The following is an 8,421-nucleotide window of genomic DNA, read 5'->3' as shown; positions in this document are numbered from 1 at the left end:
GTTGAATACAGTTGGACTGAGAAACACTGTTATGTTTATGCATACATCCTGACCTCTGAAGACACGCAGCGCACTGGATGGGGCCATATTTCCAGTGAGACCTTAGGGTGGGATGGGGGGGGGGGTGGACAGGGAGATTGCAGGATGCAGGATGGGATGGGGGTGGAGAGAGAGATTGCAGGATGGGACGGAGGTGGACAGGGAGATCGCAGGATAGGACATGGTGGACAGGGAGAGCGCAGGATTGGACAGGTAGATTGCTGATGGGACAGGGAGATCGCAGGATAGGATGGGGTGATTGCAGGATGGGACGACGGGGTGGATAGGGAGAGCGCAGGATTGGACAGGGAGATCGCTGGATGGGACAGGGGTGGACAGGGAGATCACAGGATGGGACAGGTGGTGGACAGGGAGAGCACAGGATTGGACAGAGAGATCGCAGGATGGGATGAGGGGTGGATAGAGAGAGCGCAGGATTGGACTGGGTGATTGCAGGATTGGATGGGGAGATCGCAGGATGATAGGGGGAGATTGCAGGATGGGACGGGGGTGGACAGGGAGAGTGCAGGATGGGACGGGGGGGTGGACAGGAAGACCTCAGGATTCAGGATAAATGGGGGTGGACAGAGAGCTCAGGAGAGAAACCATCAACAGTGCAATTCAGATAGAGGCACACACAGAACACTTCCCCCCTTCTTAGAACTCACTGTCCTTATCTCCTGCTGCAGAGTCCTGTATGGATGAAGCAGACAGAACAAGTGGTGCTCTGCATCTGCAGCCTGAGCCCAGCTTCTGTCTTCCAATGATCTGATAAGTTCCTGGGCATAGGCTTCACCAAAATCCATCTGTCATCTGCCAGGACCCTGCAGCAGCTTAACTGCAACTTTCCTATCACACACTGACCTGCAATCTCCTCCATTTGAAAGCCCTCTTCCTCTTCAACACAGATCGGCAACTGACCCAGCCCCCATGCACAGAGTGAGTGGCCAATACAGGAGGATGATTGCCATGAGCCACAGCCAATTACCATGAGGATAAGCAGAAGGGAGGTCTAATCAAAGAAAATTTTCACACAATGAGAAAAGCAGCCTCAGGCTGAGCCGCGCGGGATTCTGTGTGCACGGACAGGACAGCGGGAAAGCCCTCCCTTTGCAGGGCAATCCCGCCCATTCAGGGACGGTTGGGAGGTATGCAACACTAGTATTGGTGCCTACAACAGTGATTTTCAGCTTCCACAGGGATCTTATAGCTGGGCTTGTCATACCTAAACTTCAGCTTTAAACCTTACCGTGTCTGAGGGTGAGTTGAGGTAAGTCTTTGGACCTGGGTTCATGTCTGGTCTTGAAGAAGATTACTTAGCCAAAGACAAGCCTGGTAATATATCTTTTCTGTCAATGCTGAATTTAATTTTCATTTTAAGCAAATGGATCTAAATATCCTTGCAGTAAAGATACGGCCTGCTGCAGTGTATGCTGATATCTTAGAAAAATACTCACTCTTAGGAGTGTCATACTGTCATATTTCTGTACATCAGCTGCTTCTGCACATTTGCAGTTTCTTGTGCTATATATAGATATACAGTATGTCTAGAAAATGTGGATGTTATTGTTTTACACCAAGGAATTGAAGCAGTTTAAATGTGCCTACTATCTGTTATTCATTTTTATGTTAAGTACATTTTCGTTAAATAATGTGTAACATTTTCAGGTATTTATTATCTCTGACAGTACTCCCAATGACAGAAGCTGACTTATATATAACATGATCATGTAAGCCCTGGTACACATGTCCGGACTTTCCGGCAGACTAGGTCCGACAGAATCAGTCTGTCGGACAATCCAATCATGTGTGGGCTAATCCGATCAATTTTCATTTAAAAAAAATCAGACGAGCATAGAAATACAACATGTTTCAAATCTGTCCGAAGGAACTCAATTCCTATCGGGAAAACCATTTGTCTGTATGCTGGTCCGACAGACCAAATACGACGGAAGCGAAGCTATTGGCTACTGGCTATTGAACTTCCTTTTTTAGTTCCGTCTTACGTCATCACGTTCAAAATTAACTGACTTTCGAATGGACTTAGTCTGTTCATGTGTGGTCCGTCGGAACTCAACTGAAAAGTCAGTCTGCAAAACCGTCGGACCTAGTCTGCCGGAAAAGTCCGGTCGTGTGTACGCGGCATTAGGGATGAGCCCAATGTTTGAGTGAAAGTGTTCACCCATACAATGAATTTAGAACATTATGGGGCATTTACAGCAAATCCGAGTGCCGCGGAGCGCCCCATAATGCACTGTGAGATCGCAGTGCATTGACGTCCTATGATTGGCCAAAGCATGCACTTGACCTGCATGCTTTGGCAAATCACAGTGTGCTCTGCTGAGAGAGCCCTAATTGGCCAAAGGCAGGGTGCCTTTGGCCAATCATGACTCAGGGGGCTAAGTCCACGCCACACACTATAAGGCTGCTTACAGTACATAGTGGCTGTACATAGTATAATGAATGAGAGCAGCAAAATTACATTTCTAAAGGAGAAAATGTAGTTTAAAACTGCTCGCAGCTGTAATGTATTGTCAGATCCCGACAATATAGATAAAAATCCTTGAAAAAAATGTTGTGAGTTTCTCCCCTAGTCTACTACCAGGTCCTTCAGGTCTGGTATGGATATTAAGTGGAACCCCGTGCCAAAGTTTAAAAAAAATGAGATGGGGTCCCCCAAAACCCATACCAGACTCTTATCCAAGCATGCAACCTGGCAGGCCACAGGAAAAAGGTGGGACGATAGAGCGCCCCCCCCCCCCACTTGAACTGTTTCAGGCCACATGCCCTCAACATGGGGAGGGTGCTTTGAGGCCTCATCTCCACAACCCTTTCCCGGTGGTTGTGGGTGTGTGTGGGCAGGGGGCTTTTTGGAATCTGGAAGCCCCCCTTAACAAAGGGGGCCCCCAGATCCCGGCTCCCCCCCTTGTTTGACTGGAGCCAAGTCTGCTTTTTAATGAAAAGTTATTTTTTAGGAGTTATAGTGTTACTGTACATGAACCTTGTCGTTTTGACATTTTTGACAACATACTTAATTTATTACTCCTGCTCCAAAGTAATTCCATATTTTCAACCCCACAGAAAGACAGAACAGTTGTTATGGTATGTTTTTGCAAAGGATGACAAGTTAAGTTTCATAACACCTCTTCTAAAGTTAATAACATGCTCTGATATGCTCTTTTAGTTTTATTCTTCCATCTCGTGTGGATTAACCCATGCAAATACTCCAATAGGCCATTGCAATAGATATGTGGCATGGTGCATTATATTGAAGGAGGAGAGGGTTTTTTTGGGACTTTATATGAAGCACATAACTAAATTGAATGAACCAATAATTGTTAAATAGTAAGTGTTTATTATTACATTAAGGAAAAACTAAAAAAAATATTGATATCATTTAAACAATTCATAAATACATAGACAATTATTCCAACATGATACACATGGTAATGGACCATAGGTATGCAGACCCAAAGGTAAAACATATAAAACATGATAATAATGATGGCATTGGAAGTATCTATAATAAAGTAAAAATGCCAACATAGTATGATGGTAAATATAAAAGGAAAATGGAAAACAAGGAGAAAGAGGGGGAACAACAACGGATCCCAAACACCCTTACCTAACTGTAGTATATGGATAAAACTGTTAATAATATCAATGATTGGAGGCACTATAGTTATCAGCTATGATAATGATTGATGCTGTGTATAATTCCAAGACGTTTCTGTAAAAATGAATAATGTATCGATAATGTGGGGATGACACAACTGATAAACTAGGGAAAGGAATATGTAGAAAGGCTCCTGCGCTCTATGGCAAAAAAGAAAAATTTTGGAAGTAGAGTGAAAAAATGGTTCTAATCGGAGCAGCAGACACTATTATGAGTGAACTCTCAATAAAAATAGATAAAACAGAGGAGGGGTGTGTTGCGCTTCCTTAAATACCAAAAGAAAAATAAACAATAAACTTATGTGATAAAAAGTGACTGTCAATCCTTCACAAAATGTAAAAAACAAGTGCAAAGTGTGTGGTACTATAAAAGTGCATGGAAATGAACATCTGATATAAAAATATTAATAGTGCATCATACCAGTGTCTATACAATAAAAAACGGGGGGGCTCCAGCTATACAGTGCAAATAGTGAATTGCAATAGCTATATAAAATAAAGTGAATCATCTAAGATAAAACACAAAAAGGGAAAATCAAACATCTAAAATAAAACTACAAACATTATGTATCAATAACTAAGTGTAGCAAATAATCCAAAAAAATTCTATGAATGGTTTAAAAGTGCAAAAAACATAAAAACCAACAGTATAATCCTTAGTAAAAAGGAAATAAAAATAGCAAAAAATAAATAAAAATAGCAGCGACAAATAGTGAATCTCGATAGTGTCCCATACACAGTCCAATCGTGCAGATCTAAAATGTGATTTCACAACCAAGCATAAAGTGCAAATGTGCCAAAGAACCATATAACAATGATGAGAAAGCCAAGTGAATAGAAAGAAAGGAAAGAAATATTAGTATTATATCTATCAGGGATGAAGGTACATGTACTGGTATATTGACAGCCTCATATAAAGTTTCTCTGTCTTTACTTTCATTCAGTTTGTCCATTTTTATTGTCACATTATATTAACAATGCACTAATTAATTGTAAGACTATGATTTTTCAATTCTGTGTATAAAAAATGAATGTTATTTCTCTCTCTCTCTCCCACCCCCCTCTCTCTCTCTCCGGCCCCCCCTCTCTCTCTCTCCCGCCCCCTTCTCTCTCCCGCCCCCTCTCTTTCTCTCCTGCTCCCCTTTCTCTCTCTCTCTCTCTCTCTCTCTCTCCTGCTCCCCTTTCTCTCTCTCTCTCCCGCCCCTCTCTCTCTCTCTCTCTCTCTCTCTCCCACCCCCTCTCTCTCTCCCGCCCCTCTCTCTCCCGCCCCCTCTCTCTCCCGCCCCCTCTCTCTCTCGCCCCCTCTCTCTCTCTCTCCCGCCCCTCTCTCCCCCTCTCTCTCTCCCCAGTCCCCCTCTCTCTCTTCCACCCCCTCTCTCTCTCTACCACTCCCCCTCTCTCTCTCGCCCCCCTCTCTCTCTCTCTCTCTCTCTCCTGCAACCTCTCTCCCGTCCTCTCTCTCTCCTGCCCCCCCTCTCACTCACGCCCCCTCTCTCTCCCGGCCCCTCTCTCTCTCTCTCTCTCTCCCGGCCCCTCTCTCTCTCTCTCTCTCTCCCGCCACCTCTCTCTCTCCCACCCCCTCTTTCTCTCTCTCTCTCCCGCCCCCCCTCTCTCTCTCTCCCGCTCCCCCCCTCTCTCTCTCTCTCTCTCTCTCTCTCATAATCAGTCTTTGTAACACTTAAATTGTTTCTGTTTTTGGGGGTTATGCATATTGTTTTTATATTTATTTCCTATAACTGTAAAAAAAAAACTTTTGCTTGAAACATAGCTATATTAACCACTTCAATACAGGGCACTTTCCCCCCTTCCTGCCCAGGACAATGTTTAGCTTTCAGCACTGTCATACTTTGAATGACAATTGCGCGGTCATGCAAAATTTTTGTCATTTTGTTCCCACAAATATAGGTTAGTTTTGGTGGTATTTGATCACCACTGGTGTTTTTATTTTTTGCTGATATTCAGCACTGATGGGCATTGATAGGTGGCACTGATGGGCACTCAAAGGTGGCATTGATGAGCGACACTAATGGCCACTGAAAGGCGGCACTGATGGGTACTTATGGGTGGCACTGATGAGCACTGATAGGCAGCACTTATGGACACTGGTAGGTGGCACTGATGGATGGCACTGATGGACACTGATAGATGGCACTGATAGGCATCACTGATAAGGAGGCACTGGCAAGCATTACTGATGGGCACTGATTGGCATCATTTATGGACACTGATTGGCATACCTGGTGGTCATCATTGGTGGGCATTCCTGGTTGTTCTGGGTGGCATCCCTGGTGTTCCTGGGTGGGCATCCTCAGGGGAGGCTGCCCTGATAATCAATCAGTGCAGACCCGGCTCTTCTCTAGTTGCTTGTAGCTTACAGTTTGTCTTTTCTAGATAAAGAAACTATGGGGAGATCTTGTGCATGTACTCTATAGTACTGTTATTTCTCTATGATGCTTTATTTCATAAATATATGAAAATCAAAACATTAGCTGTTTGGAGTGCTGCCTATTCTTTATTTATAGAGTAGTATTCCTGGTTCTTTCTTGAGGAAACCTAATCTATGGTTCCAGCATCCGCATTCATGTAACAAACCCTTTATGCAATGTTGTCATTTGGGTGTGCATTAGTTTACCTTTTGTTTTACATTTTTTTTTTGTGCAGATTAGAGGACCCTTCACTTCTTACTGCATACCTTCTGAGGACACCATGGATACACCCGCGGAACCCTCTGGACCTACCAAGATACTGTGTACAGATGTTGGAGTATATCTGGGCAGCCTGCGGATGGACAAAGGGAGGGACAAAGGGATGGGGTGGAAATACAGGTTTCTCCTCCTAGGGAAGGAGAGAAGGCCCCCTTGCATGTGAAAGTAACAGACTCATGTTCCACTTACAAATGAAAGTGCTGAATATACTAATGATGCATTGCCAATATTGATGGTTACTTACAGTGTTTCAAAGGCAGCTGAGGTGCAGGCTCTGGTGACAGAACGGCAAGATGATGCCTCCAGCGCCTCTCCTTGTTCTAACCAATTGGACCATGCCTCTGTTGAACTTCTGCAGCTTCTTTGTTTGCCATAGGACAGCTGGGTGGGGCTTGTAGTGTAGCCTTTGAGACAGTACAGTAGAATGACCAAACCCTAGAGCACCCTGCAGAGAATGACAGACAAAAGATCTACTGGGACAAAGGGAATTTGTACAGGGAGAGTCTATCCACAGAGGGAAATGAGACCAAAATGGGTAGGTGACAGGTCGTAATACCCAATCAATATAGGGGACAATTGCTGAAAGTGGTACATAAAATTCTCTTACAGGACATTTGAGGATCACTAAGACCAGGGTGCAATTGATGTATAACTTAGGCCTCATGCACACTGGATGTTTTTGGAAATTTTTACAGCAGTTGTTTTTGGCTTCAGATGTTTTTTTTCTACAGTCAATAAACACCCCATCATGTTATCCCTATGTGTCCATGCACACATAGGCTGTTCTCAGCAGTTTTTAGCTGGGGCGCTTTTTGGCTAAATAAAAATAGTGGATTCTGAGAGGAGTTTTTAAGCTGTTTTCAGCGTCAAAAAACACAGACGAAAACCAAAAACGTGTCTCTCTTGTTAAAAATTGCTAACACAGAAAAAAGCTAAAATTTTTGTTTACAAAAAATGTTGAAAAAGGTTTTTATAATGTTATTTTAACGTCCAGTGTGCATGAGGCCTTATTGGCCTATCATCCTTGCTAACATAGCTGATCACTGTCGGTAAGAGGAAAAATGATTGTAGTTTACCCACTGAGTGGTACTGTTGATGCTCCAAAAATGTATGATGTGCCCCATACTATAAAGTTTTATGGAATACGACTAGAGGGGGTGCAACATGGACTTTTTATGTACATAAATTCCAACAGATAAGGATAAAAATCACAGCTTTATTACAGTATTGTTAAAAATATATTTTATGATAAAGCTAATACATACAAACAATGAGACCCTCCTACAAACTGGAATTGGTATTATGCCCCAAAACAAATTCTGATGTTAATCATTTCATCATTGAGGGACTCTAACAATACACCCTGTTCCAAATTATTATGCCAATGACATTTTCTCATTTACCTAAATAATTGATGTAAACAACAGTCAGCATAATTCTCATGTGATCGATTAAGAGTACAATTAAAATTGTATTGAACCAACCAAACAAATGTTTATAAAAAAAAATCTGAAAAATATCTTGATTTTTCTTTATTGCTTGTGTTTGTTTTTGGCTGTCTCCTAGGTTCTCCTAGTCCACTTGTAGTGCCAAGTGGGTTTGTCTTTAGTAAATAAGCCCCTGTCAGGAAAGCCTTTCCTGCAAACATCAAAATAGTCTGAGGGTCAGAAGAATACCTGTGCGCAAGAAAACCGTTTTACGCATACACATGCGCAATAGCAAAATTAGCGCACAGGCGCGCAGGAATGCAAGCGCGTCTGTCTTGATGGAAATTGGTGCTAATGTGCACTATTTAAAGAGGATCCATGCCTTGCTGTCTTGCTGCCCGATCAACAGCGTTCCTGTGTTCCCTGCTACCCAGTAGCTGAAGTTTACTTGATCCATATCTGACTTGGCCTGTTCATGACTTCTCTGCTTACTGCCTGCCCTGACCCTGGCTTCTAGACTTGACTACTCTCTTGGATTTCGCTTTGGCCCAGTCGGTTTATCTACTCTACAACCT

At 43.2% G+C, this 8,421-nt stretch overlaps 1 long non-coding RNA gene across 1 annotated transcript; it reads left to right on the top strand.

The window, feature by feature from the left end:
* Positions 1–1,180: 1,180 nt before the first annotated feature.
* Positions 1,181–7,938, top strand: LOC143925473 (uncharacterized). The gene is made up of 2 exons (XR_013261993.1): positions 1,181–1,309; positions 6,376–7,938. It is a non-coding gene; the product is annotated as an uncharacterized LOC143925473 (long non-coding RNA).
* The last annotated feature ends 483 nt before the right edge of the window (positions 7,939–8,421 follow it).

This window comes from Lithobates pipiens, unplaced genomic scaffold, assembly GCF_037356315.1.
Source record: "Lithobates pipiens isolate NorthernLeopardFrog02 unplaced genomic scaffold, aLitPip1_a1.2 Scaffold_22, whole genome shotgun sequence".
Lineage (NCBI taxonomy): Eukaryota > Metazoa > Chordata > Amphibia > Anura > Ranidae > Lithobates > Lithobates pipiens.
Note: the sequence above shows the minus strand (reverse complement) of the source record. Positions and strands in the feature narration are given on the sequence as shown.